Below are 21,207 nucleotides of genomic sequence, written 5' to 3'. Positions count from 1 at the left end.
AGGACAGTCTGCTTCATCGGATGATGAGAATTAAGGCAAAAATTATTTTCTGAGCTGATGACAGAAGCATAAGCTTTAAGTGGCAGATATGCTATAACCTAGGAGTCTGGAAGCATGGAGGTGATGTGTCTATATGGAAGGCAGGGTTAGACCGGAATCCTCTTCCCACACCAAAATGTGTGATTACTTGTGCCAGAGAGAGAACAGTTGAACTGATGTGCATGTCTAATCGTCAGTTCTAGCATTATTGTTATTAATCGTGCATTAGCACCCTCTCAGTCTAGGCACTGTGGGTGTTAGACCTGGGTTTTAAAACTGGCATGTGTGACAGAATAGTGTTTGTTGAGACCAAAATTTAAAAAAAAACACACACACAATAATGTAAATCTGACACATTTTTAGTGTTTACAGTATGTTTAATTGTTATAGTCCACATGGTAATTCAGAAGCAGGATGAGAGGATGGAAGAGAAGCAGCCTCGGACTCAGCAGATTTGTGTTCTGGATTTATCCTTTCATTAATGAACTCTGCGAGCCCAGGCAAGGCTCTTTCTCCCACCGGTCCTCAGATTCCGCATCTGTAGAATGAAGGGGCGGGAGAACGTGCCCTCCAGATGCCTTTCCCATAAAGCATTGCATGGAATTCTACGGACCGAACCAAGGAGAGCGCATCAGAAAGGATTTTATGAGGAAGCGCCATAAGGGCATTGTGGACCCAGATGAGACGCAGCTGTACTTCTCCTGGAAGTGAACCGTGTATATTGTGAGAGGCGCGGGGCACAGTTGTCCCAGGCCAGGAGGCTGCACGATGCTAGAGCGATGCTGTTAATATCTGACCCTTGTGTCAAGTTACTGGGGAAGAAAATATTGCATAGATCAGCTAGACTCACGCTGTTGCATTACGTGGTTATGAATCCCAGGGCTTCACACTGAGAAGAGTTTCTACAGAGCAATAAGTTCTATCAATAATAATAGTAATAATAATAACAACAGTAACATAGTATCACAGTTATGGTAATAATAGCCGGGTTTATTGTGTGTTTACCCTGTTCAATAATCAGACATTATTAAAAGCAGTTACTGTATATAAACTCACATAACTTTTTATAACTCTCTAAAGTAGGTATTATTATTACCTCAAGAATACAAATAAGAAAACTAAGGCTGAGGAGTTAATGTCCCGTGGTCACAGACTAATAAGTGATAGAACTAGAGTTTGAATTCAAGAAGTTTGTTTTCATAGCTGGGGATTGCATTCCCCATGCTCACACACACACACACACACACACACACACACACACATACACACACACCCCTTTCCACAGAGACGGATATTATCAAACATAGGTCATACCCAACATCACAACCGGAGGACTATTACTGTTTACCTGAATTCAAACTGTTTTTTTTTTAATTTTACACTTTGTATATATTCCACTTTACAGCAACACACACTTCCTCTTCGTTCTCCACTTGACTACACTTAAATTGGCCTTCACAACCCTGCTGCAATGTCAGCACACCCGTGACGAGTAGCCGGCTCCCTCCGCAGAGTCCCCATCTGTGCTCCACACCCCTCCGAGTTCACGCTTCCTGTTCCAGCTCTTGTCATTGGCTGTTTGTGCATTTGCATAAATTCAGACTACGTCTCAAGCCCAGGGATGATGTGTGATACACTTCTGCATACCCCGTTTTTTCTGCTATCCACGGAATAGAATAAATGCTTGGTAAATGTTCGATGAATGATGAATGAATGAATGAATGGATGAGCTGTAAAATACACTGTCTCAACTGATCTTCCTGGCAGCGCTGTGAACTAAGCAGGGTATCAGTCACACCTCCATCACCTGGAAAACAAAAATGAGGCTCAGGGAAGTAAACCGTCTTCTCTGAGTACCCCCTGGTTATCAGAAATACAGACCAGGCTAGAAGCCCACGTCTTTCGGCTGCCAGTTCAGTGCCCCGTCTAGCCGCCTTAGAGACTGGCCGAACCCACTGAGAAATGCGTGAAGACACGAGGCCCTAGAGGTGCCCGTGTGATGGGAATAGTGGCTGCAAACTCCCGCAGCAGAGGGGTGTTCCCTTGCCTTCCGTAGCCGGAGCGAGGTGAGGACGAGGACTGGAATACCAGCTTTAGGGGCCCATTGTTCACTCATTCATTCAATAAGAAATTTTATGAGTGTCAACCGAACTTCAGCCACTGCTCTATGTGTTTGGACTATGTCATTGGGGGAAAATGACTTAAGTTCTTGCTTCATGGACCTCATGTTTTTATAGGGAAAGACAATATAAATATATATGTATGCCAGATAGTGTGATTTTACTATCATTACCCTTCTAAGCTTTCCTGAAGATACAAGGCCTTGAGTTCTCAAAACTACATTTCCCAGACTGCTTTGCAGTCAGGGCTGCTGTAGGAGTCAACCAATAAGGGGCGTTTCTGCAGATACAAAGGGTAGAAGAAAAGGAGAAGCTAATATCCCGCTGCGGGAGCTGAGGCAGAAGGGCTGCCAGCAGACAGCCAAGGTGGAGTTCGCAGCAGCCAGTAGGGGAGCACCTGTGCAGCCATGTTCTTCAGGTGCGTCCGGCAGCTCAGGCCATGGTTGCAGCTTCTTTGAAATTCCAGTTCTTCCAGAGGTCCTGAGCATCACCTCTGTGTGTCTGATGTATAACATTACTTTAATGGTTTTCAAATATAAAATATGGCCCTCTTACTGAATTATTAAATACATTTAATTGCAGATTGTATAATGTGAACTATTGATCCAATAATTATTCATGTGGACTATTAAAAAGGAATGATTCATTTTTTTGTATTTTACCATATTAAGTGCTTATATATTATTAACCATTTGAGAGCTAGGAATAAAATACTTTTTAGTACATTACAATACTTCTGATGTAGGGCAGGCCTTTGTGGGAGTCCAAAGTAATGTCATATAATCAAAAATTAAATAACTTTCAATTTTAGTAGGAGAAAAAAGATACCCTTTTCCTTCGGTTAAATATTTTAATTGCAGGACTATTCACTGGGAGTTACGAACTTTTCTGATGTAACTGAAATATTTAATATGACATATAAAGTATTTTAAGTGCTCTCAAGATTTCTCAAAACAGAATTAAAGTGGTGTTCTGTTCTTATTTCTTTTGCTCTTGGGAAGGAATTTTCTTCTTAATTCAGCCACGTTTTCCTTTCATATTAAGAACAAAGGAATTGGGTCAGTGGAGAGTTTCAGCAAAAGGTGTTTTGAGCTCATCACTTACCTAGAGGCTTAAAAAGGCGTGGTGTCTTCCTCTTGTTTGCATGCACCCTCCTTTGACTGACAGTTAATCAAGCACATGTCCGTGTCTCAGTGTTCGTTGTGCATCTAGAGCTCCGCTAGGTGAGCAGACGCACTACCACTAAGTACCTGCTGGGTGAAGGCCAGGTGGCCACCGGTGTTTTGCATACACCCCTTCGCTGGAACTCTCATGCATTGTTAGCAGAACCGCAAATAAGTGTAGCCACTACGAAAAACAGTATGGAGATTCCTCACAAAATTAAAAGAAGGACTACCACATACCCAGGCAATCCCGCTTCTTAGTATTCATCCAAATAAAGTGAAAACACTCATTTGAAAAGATATAAGCAACCCTATGACCATGGCGGCATTATTTCCAATAACCGAGATATGAAAGCAACTTGGGTGCCCACTGATAGAGGAACGGGTAAAGAAGATGTAGTGTATATACACAATGAAATATTTTTCGGCAATAAAAAAAAGAATGAAATCTTGCCATTTGAGATGATATGGCTGGACTTGGAGAGTGTTTTCTAAAGAACATAAGTCAGACAAAGAAAGACAAATATCATATGATTTTACTTATATGTGGACTCCAAAAAAAAAAAACAAACACACACACACACAGACAAAACAAAAAACAACAAAAGCAAACAAACAAGCAAAACAAACAAAATCAGACTCATAGACACACAAACCGATGATTGCCAGAGGAGATGTGGGTTGCGGGATGGGTGAAAATGTGAGAGGGAGTAAGAGAAAACACAGGCTTCCAGCTATAAATGCCACAGGGATGTAACGCAAGGCACGGGGAATGTAGTCAACAATATCGTGATAACTGTACAGTGGCAAGTGGTTATTAGATTTACTGCGATGCTCACACCGTAAGATGTATAAATGTCGAATCACTGTGTCATACGCCTAAAACTAATATTGTATGTCATGGTCGTATCTATATGTACATAGACAGGAATGTAAAGAGCAGGTCGGAGGTAGGAATAAATGACAAAGAAACTAGTTAGTTGTCCAGACGACAGATGGCCAAGGCGTTAATTCGAGCTCTGCTCACACTTTACCATTCATTCGAACCTGTTGGAAGTGTTGTTAAAATGCAGAATATGATTCAGTGAGGTGGGGACCCGAGTTCTGCATTTCTAAGGACCTTCCAGGTGACATTAATGTGGCCTTTCCATGCGTTATACAGCAGGTAGAAACAAGGAGCAAAAATGAGAACAGTGGTTCTCAAAGCTTAATTCCTGGACCAACAGATCAACATAACCCAAGAATTAGAAGCACGCGGTCTCTGGCCCCATTCTATAACAAATCAGAATGTCTGGGGGCAGATTTGGGCATTTGTGTCGTGTTTCAACTTCCAAAGTGATTCTAAGGTACAGTTGAGAGCCAACCAGTGACCCAGAGTACAGGAAACAGGGACGAAGGAAATGACGGTTGTAATATTTATTTAGGAAGTAGAACCGAAAGGGATCAGTGAATGAGCAGATCATATTGAGATTCTGCTTATGTTAAAAGGGTTGAGACTGACCTAATTTTATCTTCAAACCCATCCTTTCATCCTTAGATATGAAAGTTTCTGTAAATTTTCTACTGAAAGCATAGGTCATGTTTGGAAAAATCTAACATCTTCTGTCAGGCATTTCAGCTATCTGGGTACTTACTTTAATTAATAACTGTGCCTAAACAAAACCCCATTGCATAAAAGAGCTTTTAATGAAACGTAAGAATTAGCTGGAAAAATGCAGGGTGGTACTATGCAGTAAGAATGATGGAAAGAACGATCTCTTAAACAAATAAAATAAACTACTTCCAACGTTTATTGTAAACCACCCATGAAATATCTGGCAATCTAGATGGAAAGATAATGTTGTTACAGCATTAGATGATACTGTATTTAATGTTAGAGGATGAATTTTAATTAGAACATCGATGGTGTCAAATTGGTAATAAATGTTTAAGATGAACCGAGATGATGAAACTGTGGGAACGCTGCTGCTCATGTAAAACCTGCTGTAAATTGCCAAGAATGTACATTTTCCATCAGCACACAGTCGTGATCATAAAGATGATGAAAGGTTGCATATGGTTCGGAGGTTCTTAAACACAGCTGAGATCACTGCAAAGAAATCGTGTGTGTAACACCTAAGAATTCTAGAGCTTAGAAACGCCTGGGTTCAAGTCCCTGTGCCTTTAGTTTTCAGTTGTGTAATGTCAGGGAGACCACTTATCTTAAGCCTGGGTTGTCTTATCTGTGAAATGGGAATAGTAACCCCTATCCTGAGAGCACATGGGTCTCATGAGGCTCCGGGATGGCAACGGGACTTCATGAAAAGACCGTGGACTTCGATATCAAAGAACTTGAACTCCAGGGTCTGCGTGCCCTGGGAAACACAGTTTGTGTTTCTGAACATCTATTCGTGTTTTTTCTCTTGCAAGAGGAAGTGAAAATGTCTCTCTCAAAATGGTTGTTTTGGGAATTATTTGATGTAAGGCAAGTAAAAAGTGCGGCATGCCCATAGCATCTAATTAACACCGTTACAGATGAATGTGAAGACATTTTGTATACTTCGTAGATATTAGAGGCCATTTTAATTTATTATTATTATTGTCCCATAGGTCTTTTAGGTACTTCAAGAAAATATAGACACAGCCACTAAAAGACATAAGGCTCTCTCTTCTTATGATCTAGAACATTCTGGGTGGATAAACACTGTCTGTCTAGGCCTGTGATGTTAGATTAAAGACGGCCACATTATCTGTCACTCTGTTTACCAAAAGATAGGATCTATTTCCTTCCCGTTGAATCTAGGCCAGCTTGTGACTATTTGGGCCACGAAAATCCACAGAAAGTGGACCTCTGCTGGATTGAGTTCCATGCCTAGTACATAGGAGGGCTGAGGGCCTCTGCCTTGGTCTCTGCGAGCTCCGAGTCCCCCAGCTTCACTGCTGGGGACAGCACGTGGAAGAGCACTCCACGAAGAAGATGATGGGCCCAGCTAAGCCGCATCTCCAAGGCACAGGTGTGAGAGTGAAGCCGCTACTTCAAAATCACAGAATGACCCGACTGTTGTCACATGGGGCAGAGAGGTTGCCCAGCTGAACCCTGCTTGACTTCCTGACACCTGAAAGCATGAGGTGTAAGAAAATAGTCGTTCTGATGGGCCACTAGTTTGGGGTAGTTTGCTATTCAGCAATATCAAGGAAGCTCACGCTTCCCTTGCCAGGATAACCGTCAATCCCCCTTTTCAAACATTGTATAGCAGGAGTTTCCCATGTGGACATCTTGGTGGTGTATCAGGGATCTTTGCTTGAGGAAGTCAAAGAGATGACAGTTAGATGAAGCAGATCAGACAAAATAGCCGAGCGCACTTAGTCCAGAAATAAGCTTCCTTTGGTGCAGGAATGCAGTCCTTTAAACTGAGTCATCCCCGTGTGACTGGCTGCTCAGTAGTGATCCCTGATAGGTTATTTTGAAAAGCGAATGTCCTCTCCAGGTTTGTCAGTCTCTTCACACCTACCCCCATTCGGCAGGATAACACTATATTTGTATCTGGCTTTTTACATGTCTGTCTGCTTCTCTCTTTAGACTGCAAACTCCCCAAGGGCAGGACCCTAGCGGTGATGTATTGATCTTGGTAGGCTCACCATCTACTAGCATATCTAGTGGAAATCAGTGATTCAATATGAGAAAAGGAAGGAAAGACTGACTTTTATAGGAGATACAAATTCCAAGGAAATAGAGCTGAGTGATACAAGCCTCAAGACCCTCGGTGAGGTGTCTGCAGCCTCTATAAGGTACATTTACAAAGTCACATCTGTGCAGAGCCTTAATGCCCCAGGCCTGGCTGCAAGTTCTGCCTTTACAGCAACCTGGACCATAACTGACTCCACAGCCTTGAACGAGTCACATCATCTCTTCTAGTTAGTATCTGTTGAAAAATCGACTTTCTCTCTAATGGTTCATTCTGTAGAGGGAGTCTGAAGATTAATTAATATACATAAAGTGTTTCGATTAAGGCCATTGCTATTAGCTGCAGATAATCTCATCAGGCTCTACTTGGGAATAGTCCAAAAGCACTCTTTCCTCGATAGGATTCTGATAATTATGCCGAGGTTCTCCAGAAAGTCCTATATCGTTAGACCCATTTCCAAAATAATAATTATTTTTTTCTTTCGAAAAGTTTGACTCTAGCCATTGACATATCCATAGTTCATGTCAGTCATCCCTTAGATGAGCCTACACAGTGTAAGCAGCGATGGCATTTTAGAAATCTCTACCCCTTTCCTATCTTTTCTACATAGCAAGGAACTGAGGCCTACAGGGAGTAAGTAAACAGCCTGCATTAAATATTTATTTAGTGGCAGAATCAGGACTTACACTATGGTATTGCTTGAAAACGGGGGCAAAATTTCCACCCCCTGCCCCCAACATCCTCCTGACCTAAAGATGAAGAAATGGTTATCTAGAATGGTGTGATTCAAAGTCACACCTGCCATTAGCAGCAATGTGGTCTTTATATATTATTATGGAAGAAACATGGTTTCTTTAAGGAACATAGCTTCAGGACCAATAATATTTAAAACATTTATAAAATATTTTATATACATTATCATATTTAATTTTTATAGCCTTCCTGAAAGTTAACAAATATTAGTTTACATGGCAGTATAGGTTAGTATAAAGGTTAAGTGAGGCTCTATATATTCATACAATTGAATATTATTTGGCTATAAAAAAGGGATAAAGGGCTGATACATGCTACAACGGGAAAATGCAAATCAAAACTGCAATGAGATGTCACCTCAAATCTGTTAGGATAGCTATATTTTAAAAAAAAAAACACATGTTGGCTAGGATTCGGAGAAACTGAAACCCTTGTTCAGTGTTGGTAGGAATGCAATTTGTTCAGCAACTATAGGAAGCAGTATATGGGCACTTCAAAATTTTAAAAATAGAGCTATCATATGATCAGCAATCCAATTTATGGGTATATATCCAAAAGAATTGAAATCGTAACCAGAAAGCATTATGTATACACTCATGTTCGTGGCAGCATCATTTACAATAGCCAAGATATGAAAAAAAAAGAATCCAAGTGTCCATTGATGGATGAATATGTAGAGATAATGTGATATAGACATAAAATAGAATGTTTTTCAGCCATGAGTAGGAAGGAATCTTGCCACTTGCAGCAACTAGGATGGACCTGGAGGACATTATGCTAAGTGACGTAAGCCAGTCACGGAAGGATGGCTACTACACGGTTATACTTATATGAGGTCTCCGAAACAGTCAAACTCATAGAAGTGGAGAGTACGACAGTGATTATTTAGGACAGTGGGGAGGGGGATTAGAGGCTTGTTCAGTGCATAGGAAGTTTCAGCTTTGCTAGACGAGGAAGTTCTAATGATTAGCTAGCTGTACAATACAGTACTTAGAATTAACATGTAGGATTTTGCACTTCAAAATTTGTTAACAGGATAGATCTCTTCCTGAAAGTTTTTAGCCCTCAGAACAAAAACAAAGAGACGCGAGAAGCTTCGGGAGTTCTTGGCTACAACCAGGACCTTGACTGTGGCGATTTTATCATGGGTGTTCTCACATGTCCAAATCCATCAAATTGTACACATCAAATAGGTGTACTTATTTGTCTATCAATTATACCCCGATTATGCTGTTAAACAGAAAAGCCAAGTGAAGCTGAATACATTGTTTTTAAACCCACATGACAGGTGAGCAGGTCAACAGGACAAACGGTATAACGAGCAGACCCTGGTGGCAATTGCAATGAACAGCTCCCTGGCCAACGATTCTCTAATGATGATCAAAGCAGTCACCAGCACTCTTTATCATGCCGTGTTTTGTTTTGTTTTTCCTCCTAATAATAGTCCACATGGCAGCATAAGAATTAGCATTCCCATTTCTGAGATTCATGAACTTTAATTAATGGTCGCAGCGTCACTGGCTAATAAACGATTGAGCTTGGATAGATCCTGGATATTAAGATCCACTCGTAATATCTACCGTCAGTCAATCACTCATCACCTTACTATTTGTCTTGCATCTCATTCTACATTCTCCAGGGCAGCTACTTAATTGGAAAAGACATTATATATATATTCTCTAAAAAAAGAGTTTAGCTTTCCTCATAATAGATGAGTCTTAACAGAATAGGCAATGCTTTAGGTCAGGAGAAAAGATATCTGGATTTTTTGATATTAGTGAATTACACAGCTAATTTGAGAAAGGGATGTTCTTTAATCTGTTTTAATTTGTGAACCACCTCGATGATTGTTATCCGTGTCCCTGTACTTTTACTGTTATTAAAAATCGCATGCCTAAGAATGGAAAGTTTCTGTGAGAAGAATGACTTCTTCTACCCAGGTGATGAGTGAGGGGATGCTGTGATACATAAAGAACTCCGAGAACATGCAGAGACCACATACATTCAAATTTTTGTCCTCAGGTTGCCCCTTGGAATGATAACACTCAGGCATCAAAGTCACTGTGCGCTCCCCGGGTGAGTGGAAGTGTCCAAGCGCTCAGGGTTCTTCTCGTGCAGGCATTCTGAAAGGATATCACCCTTCCAGGTAAGAAATTCACTTCATTCCAGAATTATACTATCTTTCAAGGTAAGAAATCCGCCCCACCCCTACCCCGAAATACCTCGGAGGCTCCCAGTGGATTAAAATTTGAAAATAATGTTATATTCAAAAGGCTGACTTCAGGCCAGCTTGCATAAATGCATCTCGATGTGTATCACATCATTAAATATTTCTCTCAATATTTTTCATCAGCAAATTCAAAAAGGACCATGCAGGATTATGAATCAGCTAAATCCTCTCTGTTCTTTCTTCCTGGTGGTGATTAATCATTTATGTTTTGTGGAGATAGTGCACAACTCATCTGGGAGGTGCCAATTACATTACACCATGCTCAGTCCAGAAAAACCTAGCTAGAAATGAAATGTGTTCTTTTCATCCAAATTTCTCTGCATTACTGTTTACTTTTCGTTCTCTGATTACCCTGTAATTTTCTTCTGTTTTTTTTTTTTAACATTGGTGATTATAACCATGTATGGCATTGTTTCTTCGTGTCTGTTTGGTACAGCTGGTTTTCTTCTAGTGCTTCTTTAGTGTTTTAATTGTCTCCTTATTTGTTTTGTCCATTTTCTTGGGGAAAAAAAAAACAGAATCCACATCCAGTTGTTATCAAAGTGTTACAGAAATAGAGTTTTCTTCTAAAAGCCCAGATATTAGTCATAGGCTTAAAAACTGAAAACTTAATGGTAATGATAATATTCAAACAGTAACAACTGTAAAGCAATTGACACTTTTGTATATATCGCCACATTTGATCTCTGTTAAGGTAGGAAGAGCAGATGGCATTTTATAAGTTAAGAGGTTTGATGTTTTAAATGAAGATTTCAATTATATGTGATGAGATGGGACTGAAAAATTAAATGCTAAGCCTGAGATGATGCAGGCAGGAAATCGCCAAACCACATCTTTATGATCTTAGGTAGGATGATCTTTCCATCACACGTCATTGTTTTACCTCTCTGCAAAGAAGTCACTTTTTACCTGAAGGGCTAAGACACTTTATCTGCTGCTGAGAAGTAAGGCACTCCTTGTCACTTGATGTTCATGCGATGACTAGTCATTTTCCAGGGGTGTTGGCACTAGAGGGACATATATTTTTTCTGTCATAGTATTCGACAATAGGGAGAGAGTGACCATTTTTGCCAGCGACTCTTTCTTTTAGCTATCTGAAACGGCAGCTTCCTTTCTCACAGCTTTTGCTGTATTCTCTGCTATTTGTTCTGTGCACATCTCAAATTTGGGTACAAGTGACCTTTTTGGTATGTCGCCTAAACATATTTATTCATGCTGTTTATGTGAGTAGGGTCTAACTTCCAGAACTATATCCCAAAGCCCACTTTGGAGACAGTGAGGTTCCAGACACTCTGTGGCATTGACCCGTCCACATAACCACAATAAAAGAAAACGAAGCAATGCACGGGCAACGAGGGAATTTTTATTCATTCCTAAAGCTTCTATAAACATGATCTATGACTTTACAATGTAAGGCATTCCAAAAACAAATGCTAATTTACATGACTCTTTTATTATTTATTGGATTTTTTCTTTGACTTTATTTGATCTTTGCACTTTGTTCTACTCATTATAAGGACTGAAATCCTTCGTCTTTTTCCTTCTGAGTAAACATCATAAATAATTCAAAACATTTCAATGCCTGCGAGGCATATTGGGGAAAAATAACGCTCTGTCCCTTTCTATTTTGTTTGCCCTTCAGGTCACATAAGGTGGGTGGTCCAGGAGAGAAGAGTTAGCTTTTAAATTGCTAAGATTCGATCTAAGTTATAACACTTTTTTCCACTTACATAGTGGATATAAAGTCATAAGAACAAAACCAGAAACAAAATAGGTCACACAAAGTAGATACAAAAAGACATAATATCGAATTAATTGAATAACACTGTGTACAAGAATTAAACATGATTGGAACCAACTTCATTTATATCAAGCAAACGTTTTTCAAAATCAGGAGTCATAATGGAAATATTTCATAGACTGCACTGTGAATTCAACACTGCATTTTCTTGCAGATCATTCTTTCATTCTTCCATTCATTCATTCACTTAAAATATTCACATAATGTGAATCTATGTCAAGTAATATGTCAGCATTAGGAATCCAGAAAAAAAGAACATGACTCTTGCCCTTAAAGATTTTACTATTAATGATTAGAACAACTTTGTGTGCAAATAATAGAATTGAGTACAGATTATAAGGGAGATATAAATAAATGACTCTATAAGAAACAAGATGAAAATCACCTCATTAAGGGCATCGGGAAAGGTTTACTGGACATGGTGACATCATGGTGGCATGTAGAAGGAAGGAGTATGCGTCAAGGAGACAGACGAGTTCCTGATTCCCCCTCGGAGCGTCACTGGCCTGGGATGCCAATGCCAGGGCTATGAGCTGTGCTCGACAAGTGACTGCGTCTACTACGATGGCGAGCGTTGGGCGAAGTAACCGGAATGAATGCAACTCATGTCAAGTTACCTGGAGAAGCCGCGCTCATTATCAAATCTAAGAAACACGCTAATCACTGGACTAGAGCAAGAAAAAAAGATGGATCTTCTAACATTTAATTTAGATCAAGAATCTAACAGCACATTTTGTCATAAACACAGCTGAGATACTCAAAGCTCCTACTCATTGCTCGAAGCTATAAAATGAGTGGGTATAACAGCCTTATTTAAAAACGTATTTCCAAATGTATAGAAATAACTGCAAAACTGTCATTCTCCACAGCCTTTGAGAGCTTGCTTTCCTGCATTGTCGTCAGTTTGGCTCAAATAAACTTCTATAAGAATTTAAAAAAAAAAAAAACATATTTACTTTGGGAAGAAAATGCTTCTGAAATGCAAGGCAGTCTAATGAATTCGCAGCGCTGGGCCCGAAACCGTGGCAGGCACGTGTACACACTGCATCTCATTTTGTGCAAGAAGGTTACAGTTTGATTCCCGGTTGCCATGTGCATCCTCCGAAAGTGAAACTCTAGAGGCAATTGCCACCTCCTGCCCTTCAGTATGTTCTGCAAGAATGACTTTACGATAGCTTTCCTCATCTACCATTCAGAGTGCGACAGGGAGAGGAAAAAAAAAGAAAAGGAAAGATAGAAGCAGTTGACATTTGAACGCTGTGGCGCTTATGACGCTCGCCCAAGAACATTTCACTGTTTATCATGAGAAAGGTGGAAATTCAGTTAAACCGATATTTACTGAGTGTCTCTGGCTAAGAGTTCATCTATATTGGGTGGTTACAAAATGGTGAAATGAGATGGCCCGCGTCCTCAGGAAGGCCATCACAAAGACTGGCCAGGGGTTCAACCAGAAGAAAATGGGGAAAAACGGGATAGATGCCTAGATGAGGAAATGCGTACACAGATGGGACGAAAGCTAAAGGTCACACCAAATTGAGAATTCGTAAGAACTGACAAGTATAGTAGCTTCAAAGCCTGGAATTTAAATGCCGGAACTTGTCTAAAAAAATATTCTCATGCACGATTTTTGGTCACTGTTTCATTTAGACTCAGGAATGTACCTCTGGATAGATACCTTTCCATATATAAGTGGGACTCTCTTCCTTTATTCATATCGTTATTTTGTCACTCAGCGATTTAAGCAAATACTTATTAAGTACCAACCAAAAGCCGGGGGTGTGGGGGCGCATGGGCAGAAATGGCAGACATAAATTCTACTCCCTGGAATTACAACTTGGGGGGAATACAAAGAGTGACAAAGGGGTACAGTGAGATGAGCATTATGGAAAGGAAACGCAGGGTGGTAAAGAATAGCATTTTAGATGGGCGTAAACCACTGTGACACCGGGAACCTTACGATTCTTTTAACTCTGCCAAAATAATGATATATACTGCAGAAATTCCACCTCGAACAGCTTGGCTTTGTGGAGAAATGGCTTCAAGGAGTTCATTAGTTTAAAACTGCCCACATTTTGCTACATTTCCAGTTCCATATTTTGCTTCTTAATTACCACTATTTAAATGGCCTTTCAAGATCGGCTGTAAATTAAAATCGATCCACTGTCAGCGGTCTCCGACAGTTGGCAGCCGACGGTTGATACAGATGAAATTCCAGTTGCGTAATGTCTTTCTGAGAAGACAAAAATGTAATGAAATGAGCCGACTCTGCAGTTTGGCACGAAAGGCAAATGCGATTTTCTCCAGCGGGGGAACTTAAATATAAATAACTAGCCACGTTTGGAAAATGAAAATAAATGTGTATGGAAAAAGAGCCAGAGTTTATATCCTCACGCCCTGCGTGAATGCCTATGCAATCTTTTTCTTTTATCTACCCTTTCGAAATGGGTGTAAGTGTGTGCTCACAAGAACATATGCTTTCAAGTTAGATCTAAAGCGAAATCTTGCTTTGTCTTGGCAAGTTGTGTGATGTAGAGGGAGGGGGAAAAAAGCAACACCTCATGACTCCGTTTACTCGTCTCTAAAAAGTAAGTTAATAACTGTCTCATAGTTATGATCAGTAAATGAGAAGATATAGGATATATCAACGGAATACCTAACACGGTGCCTGGAGCAAGGGAAAGGAATAGCAAGGGACATGATGACGTCACACGTTAAGAGCATGGTCCAGGGCACCTGGAAATTTGCAGGCAGCCAACATCTGGTCGTACCCAATTGGGACGCTCTTCTCCGGCCTCGGATGTGGCTGACAGGTGAGTTGAGCTGCCAGATGTTGCCAGGGAGCACCTCGTCATCACACTCACACGCACGCACGCACGCACGCACGCACGCGCACCATTTCAGCACAGCCAGAGCTTTGGCCTTTGTTCTTGGGGCCAGCCAGGCTCCTGCGCCCTTTCTTCTCCATCTCCACTGCCATCATTTTGCCAAGATTTAGATCTCCTGGAATGTCTAATCTCAACAATACCTTCTTTGTCAGCTCATACGCCTCTACCCTCAGCCATCTACAACTTGTAAAATCAGAATAAGTGTGTCCTCCATACTCGCAATGTGCCCACACCTCTAGTTGGCAGGCACGATTCCTCCAGCTAAAAACACTGGAGAAGCTTTTCATTACTGGCCAGATGTTACTCGCTTAACTCATCGTCACCTCCTTTTAACACTCCGATGAACTTGAGCTACGCAGTTTGTCACGAACGCCGTGCTTTCGCATATTTGTAATTTTTGCAAATACCATTCAGTCTGGCTGGGACATCTGACCCAATTTGAACACCTGGAAATGTCACACTCATACTTTCATACTAAGTTAAGCATTTGCATAAAGTTTTTCCTAACATCCCTCTAGGCAAACTAAAGCACTTTTTCCCCCCATTTCTCTATAACATCATTTATCTTCCAAGGTATTTATTTATGTCTGTCATTGCATTACTTGATCATTTCTTTAAGCTTTGGGGGAATATCATTTCATCTCTGTAGCTAGGCTCTGAGAACACAGCCTAGAACCTGATGAATAATATGAGTACCGGATACCTGTCGAACACGTGAATACATAATAAACAGGACCATGATACCTCCTCACTATCTGCGTCACTTTGTCCCATTTGTGTTAAATTGACTCCATATCTTGAAAGTAAAACTATGTCTTGTTTTCTCTTTGCCATATAAAGATCTGGGTTTTTTTTTCTTTTTCATAAGACTTTTTCCAAACATCAATGAATATACTTATTACTATTACCATGGCCAAGAGAATAGAAAAAGGAAAAAAATATCCTGTTGGTCTAGAAGATTCTGAACACTAAGAGAGTGGTCCCACAAATAAAAATAAATGTCTAATTACTATGTTGTACATCTGAAACTAATATAATATTATATGTCGACTATAATTAAATAATATTTAAAAAAATTTTTCTGTTATTATAGGACTACATTAAAAATATTTTTATAACTACTATGACTGTTCATGTTCTCCCTACTTTTAAAAAATTAATTAGAAATATCTATTAAATTCCTCCTATATGCTAGGAGTTGCACTAGGTAATGGAAGATAAAATAATGGAGTGGGGGTAGATATCTTCCTGCCTACCTAGAAACTTCTATCCCGTTTGGAAACCAACAATAAGATAAAAATGATAAAAAGAGGAAGCTTAAAGGAGAGATACAGAGTTCTGCAGGAGCTTAACTGCATAAAGTGTGTTTATCAAAAATATAATTAATTATAAATAGCGTTACCGATAAGATTAAAAACTTTAATTTGCCTAGTACGTATATACAATAGCTAATGTGTGTTGTAAGCCGTTCCCAACATGTACCGACCAATTTAATCCTCATAGGAACCTTTCGAGGTGCATACAATTAGTATCCACACGTCACACAGGACAGAACTTGAGTGAGAAAATAAGTCGTCTAATGACCCTGAGAGCACGAGAGTTGGCTCCAGGCACAGAATCAAGATCAAACTGATGTCTCAGCACCGCAGGACCGGCAGACACCCCCTCAGTATGACCTTACATCAAACCTGGACACATTTGGGCCTTGGGGCCTCTTTAAAGTCTCTTGACCATTTTTCAATAGAAGTAAATTCTGGTTTGAAAAAAAAAATAGAAATAGAAAAAAGAAAACATGATTATAAAAAACACTCTATCATTCCCTTATTTACTCTTATGTATACCAGAATCATTTCCATCTCTCTTAGCTAATTAAACTTGGCCTTTTGAAAGATAAAAGGAAGATGTATTATTTACCAGGTGCTGACCCAATGCCTCTGGTTCTCCAAGGGCAACCTATCTACCGCCCCGCCACCCCGAGCTCCGCACGCCTCCTCCAGGGTCAGGGTCCCTCCTGACAGCCAGGCGGGCAGGAGTCATCGTCGCTCCTGACTGTCTGCAGTTCTTTACTGGAAGACCTAGAAATACTGGCCCAAAGCGCTTCCCAGGCAGGCAAAGCCAGCGACCTCGGGACATCATTCAGTCGGAAGTGGCAATCGCGACGTTTTTAACAAGTTCTTCTAATGCAAAATGGAGTAATGAAAACTTGCACGTTGGAGGGGGAATACTTCTGAGATTATGCCCATTCTCTTAAGCCGTTTCAAACACTAAAGCATATCGCATGGTATACATCTTCTTTCCCCTCCCTTTAATTGAATTGCTGGCACCAACAGCTCGATGAAATGCACGTCTGACCCGCTGAGAGAGGGACGAAGTTACGTAGGGTGTTTATTTTTAATTGGTATCGACCCCAAACCCATACATTTCCACTAAAATTGAATTGAATCGGACGATTTCACTCTTTGATCTAAATATTATGGTTTTGACGCTGAATTATTTCAGCTGTTACTTAACCTCCGCCAGCTGCACTTTGCGGCTAATATCTCATTTCGGTCTGAGAGGTCAGCAGTTTTGCGCACGGCTCGCTGATGCAATACCCGCACATTTGGTTAATAATAGCATTATTCACTATGACTCCGTAGTAGTAACTCCAAACTTTATTGAGTGCAAATCCACAAGGAAGTATTTTTCATTTGGTCCAGTGAGTATCTGTGCATGTGACGTTGCACAGTGAGACGTCAGAGAATAGTGGTGGAAACTTGAGTTCTGCGGGAACAGATACCGTCCCGTATGCTGCTAAGAGCGTCAGACGCCCTACATGCTTTTAATAGGTGCGAAAAAGACAGAGATGCTGATTATCTCTTTACCGATGAATTTCATTTGATCCTAGCACAAAAGAGATAACGCCTCTTTTATTATTTCCCTAGGCCGACCTCACTGTAGTCACCTGATCCTGTGTGTTTCTTCAGTCTGGGCCACTACGCTGTCCAGCTTCCTGGTCCACACTCTTGGAAGCTCTCTCTGTCTCTCCATTGATTTCCTTGAAACTCAGCTCATTTCCAGCATCTTATCTCCTGTCACTGGGTTGGCCTCAGAGAGGATAATTGACTCTTCAGCCATTAGTCCATTGTTTGCTTCCACTAGTGAGAGTCAGCTTTATGTATCAATGGTTCTGAGCTTCAATCTCAGCTCTTCCTATTTTGCGTCTGAAACAATCTATTTTAAAGCAAAGGTCCTCAGTCCCACAGTTCCTTGCCAGCTCCTTATCCCTAAGGCTGCGACGAGCTATACTATGAAAAAGGAGATATGTTAAAATAGTAAAGCCAATAATAGGGTCTAATAAATAGAAAATAAAGGTGACATGATACCACCGTAGTGTAAGGTCAGCTGTCACATAAGTAACCCCCAAAGCACGCGGACAGGAATGGAATAAAAGGTTGATTGACAGTGCACAAATTTCCTATTGTTATTGTATCAAACTAACACAGATGAGATGGTTTAAACAACACAAATGTATCATCTTATATTTCCGGGGATCGGAAAGTCAAAATCAGGCTCGCCGAGTTAAAGCGTAAGGTGTCACCAAAGCTCGCTCTTTCTAGAGACTCTGGGGAGAATCCAGCCCCTTGCGTCTTCCAGCTCCCAGAGGCTACCCGCGTTCCTCGGCCTACGGCCCCTTCTTCCCTCTTCAAAGCCATTGACATAATATCGTCACGTCTCTCTTTGATTCACTGACCCTTGTTTCCATCGTTACCTTTCTTTCTCAGATCCTTGTGTCTCCATCTTATTGGTAGCCTGTGGCTTCATTGACCCTCACAAATAATCTCTGCACGTCAGTGTTTTAAGTTTAATTACATCTGCAAAATCCCTCCTGCCATTAAGATAGTATATTCTAGGGATACTGTTCTAGGGATTATAATGTGGATTTTTGGGGGGGTTTGTGATTCAGCTTACTGCCAATGAGAGCTTCTGAGCGAAGCTCAAGGAGTATTAAAAGAAATATCCAACTTGGAAATATGCATGTTTGGGAAAATGGTAACCAAAACCATGAACCTGGAAACCTAGGCGATGTTCTCTTGGAGTCATGACTAAGGAAAATATGAGACTTTGACATCGGGAGAAGATGTAAACTCTCTGTCGTCCTGTCTGAGACTCCCTCTCAAAAACAACTATTGATGGAACATTCCCCAATGCTCATGGTTCCTGCACGTGGCTACTTGGTTAGCCTCATGGTCGTGGTCATATTTATTTTCTAATTTAAGCTGGTCACCTCTGGTACGTGTCTTCCATGTCCACGAGCTTTTAATTTATAACCAGAGCATCCATATGCCAAGGGATCAAGAGAGAATCCTGGTGATGTAGTTCTCCAAGGGCTCACCAGAGCTCGTGCTGCATTTTGATTCTAGAGCTCACAGGTGAGGAAGAAGAAACAGTCCATGGAGCCAACTGCCACGTTCGCATGAGTTCGTAAAAGCTCCAGGGCTTACTATTTTGATGGAAAGCAATAAATCAGATTTATTCCTGGATATCCATATATTTTATAGCAGGGGAGGAATATCAAGCCTCAATGTCCTATGGTCCTAATAAATAGCTAATACAAACACACTCAAATCCCTCAATTCTTTGACTTAAGATTCAGTATTGTCTAACGTCCCATTATGCTTATAGTAAAACTGAAAGTCTTTCTCGATCCCTCGAAGCCCTCCATGGGCTGGCCTTTGCCTACAGCTTTTACCTGGTTTTGAGTTGTCATCCCCCTGCTTTCTGTAGTTTGCTGTGCTGACCTTTTTCCAATTTCCCGTTTGTTCCAAGCCCATGCCTTTCTCAGCACCTGAGTCTTCACTCTCTTCTCTGCCTGCAGTCCTTCGCCCGTAGATTTTCTCAGAATGAATCCCGTTTATTATAAAGGTTTTAACTCAAATGTTACCTTCTTAGAGAGACTTTCTTTGACCACAGTTGATCATTTTCCACCTGTCGCCCACACACTCTTCATCCCTAGTAAGTTTCTAGCTTATTCTCCTGTGTTACTTTCTTTGAGAGAACTAAAATCCCATTTTGGTGAGATCCTGAGGACCTAAGAAAGGACTAGAAGGTGACCACCATTTCCCATGAATGCGAGACCTACAATCTAGGAGCTATTGTCACAGGCGACATTCTGAGAAGGCAACAGGTCAAAGCACCAATGCTCAGTCTAACATTTATTTCCACATTTAAACTGGGTTAGACTCTGAAAAACAGTCAACACCAAAGGAAAATGGAGACTGAGAGAAAATATTAAAAGAAGTAGCTAAAAATACACAACAGAAGAGAGCATGACTATCTCCCAAGCTAAAATGCAGAAGACAGAAGTTCTTTTATGTTTCCTTTTATATGAAACACATTTCTCAAGATGATTGCTTTCCTTAAACTAAGACTATTTTCACATATAAAACAGACTGAATGTGATGACCAGGCATCACCCAAGCTATTTAGGGTATGTTTACACAACGGCGGTCGCCTCTATCGAACTTGTCCTCTGCTCTGGTTAAAGCCAGAAACTCTCTAAAAGAGGCATATCTATAAAAAAAGACATATACAGGGCTACGTTTTTTAAATTGGTTATCATTAATCAAATAAAATTACATTTTCAGAATTCTACTAGTTTTAAGACAGTAATTTGAATAAATGATGTGGGAATAGTAAACATCTTAGTAAATGATGACTAGGTGGTATTATACTTTTTACTTAGAATTGTCACTAAGTGGGTCATTAGACGCATGGCCACAAAGAGCCTCAGCAAGTAGCAAATCAACCTTTCTCATTTTGCAGATGAAAAAACACATGGATGGAATAACTATCTCAAGGTCCCACAAATAATTCGCGACAATTCCAGGACGAGGGCCAATGCCCAGTGTCCTTTTCACGTAACCACAATGCCTAGTTGCCTAATTTGCTGGAACAATTATTGTTTGAAGATTTACCCTGTCACAATCCAGATGCTTAATACATAAAAATGTGGTCCTGAGACTAATGCTTTCGCATCAACAGGCAATGCGATTATTCTCTTTTACCATATCAGATCTGTTAAGGATCAAGCATATGGAGTAAGAACAGAACTGTCTCCACATGCAATTCCTTTTCATTCATGAAGCCAGTATTCAGCATCCTTTCCAAGGTGCCCCTGCTCTAGTGGGATATATTAACATTAAGGTAAATAAGATTATTGCTACCAAATGAACTGGGAATTGAACCTCCTAGGTCACAGTCACATGAAAATATTTCCATTAGTAGCTTAAGTGATAGAATACATAGACAGGAAAGGGGTCTTTGATGACCAAATCAATTTAAAAAAAAAAAAAAAACATGCCTGGCTTATTTTACTTTTTAAGCTTTATAGCAGGGATGATTTCTACCTTGCCCAGAGACTCTCAGAAGCAATCCTGTCTTTAATAATTTGTAGATCAAAGATGTCAGGGCAAGCATGGTTGGTCGCTCTAACCACAGATGAGATAATGTCCTCATATATAAAGTAAGATGATAACTATTTCACAGGGATTGTGAGCAAATTAAATAAG

At 40.4% G+C, this 21,207-nt stretch overlaps 1 long non-coding RNA gene across 1 annotated transcript in view; it reads left to right on the top strand.

Annotated features, from left to right (window-relative positions):
- Positions 1-15,667, top strand: part of LOC107514849 — a 249,655-nt gene extending 233,988 nt beyond the window's left edge. Inside the window, exon 3 of the long non-coding RNA XR_001597893.2 lies at positions 9,763-15,667. This is a non-coding gene — a long non-coding RNA (uncharacterized LOC107514849). The remainder of the gene's footprint in view (positions 1-9,762) is intronic.
- The last annotated feature ends 5,540 nt before the right edge of the window (positions 15,668-21,207 follow it).

This window comes from Rousettus aegyptiacus, unplaced genomic scaffold, assembly GCF_014176215.1.
Source record: "Rousettus aegyptiacus isolate mRouAeg1 unplaced genomic scaffold, mRouAeg1.p scaffold_m13_p_10, whole genome shotgun sequence".
Classification (NCBI taxonomy): domain Eukaryota; kingdom Metazoa; phylum Chordata; class Mammalia; order Chiroptera; family Pteropodidae; genus Rousettus; species Rousettus aegyptiacus.
This window is presented reverse-complemented; position numbering and strand designations above follow the sequence as displayed.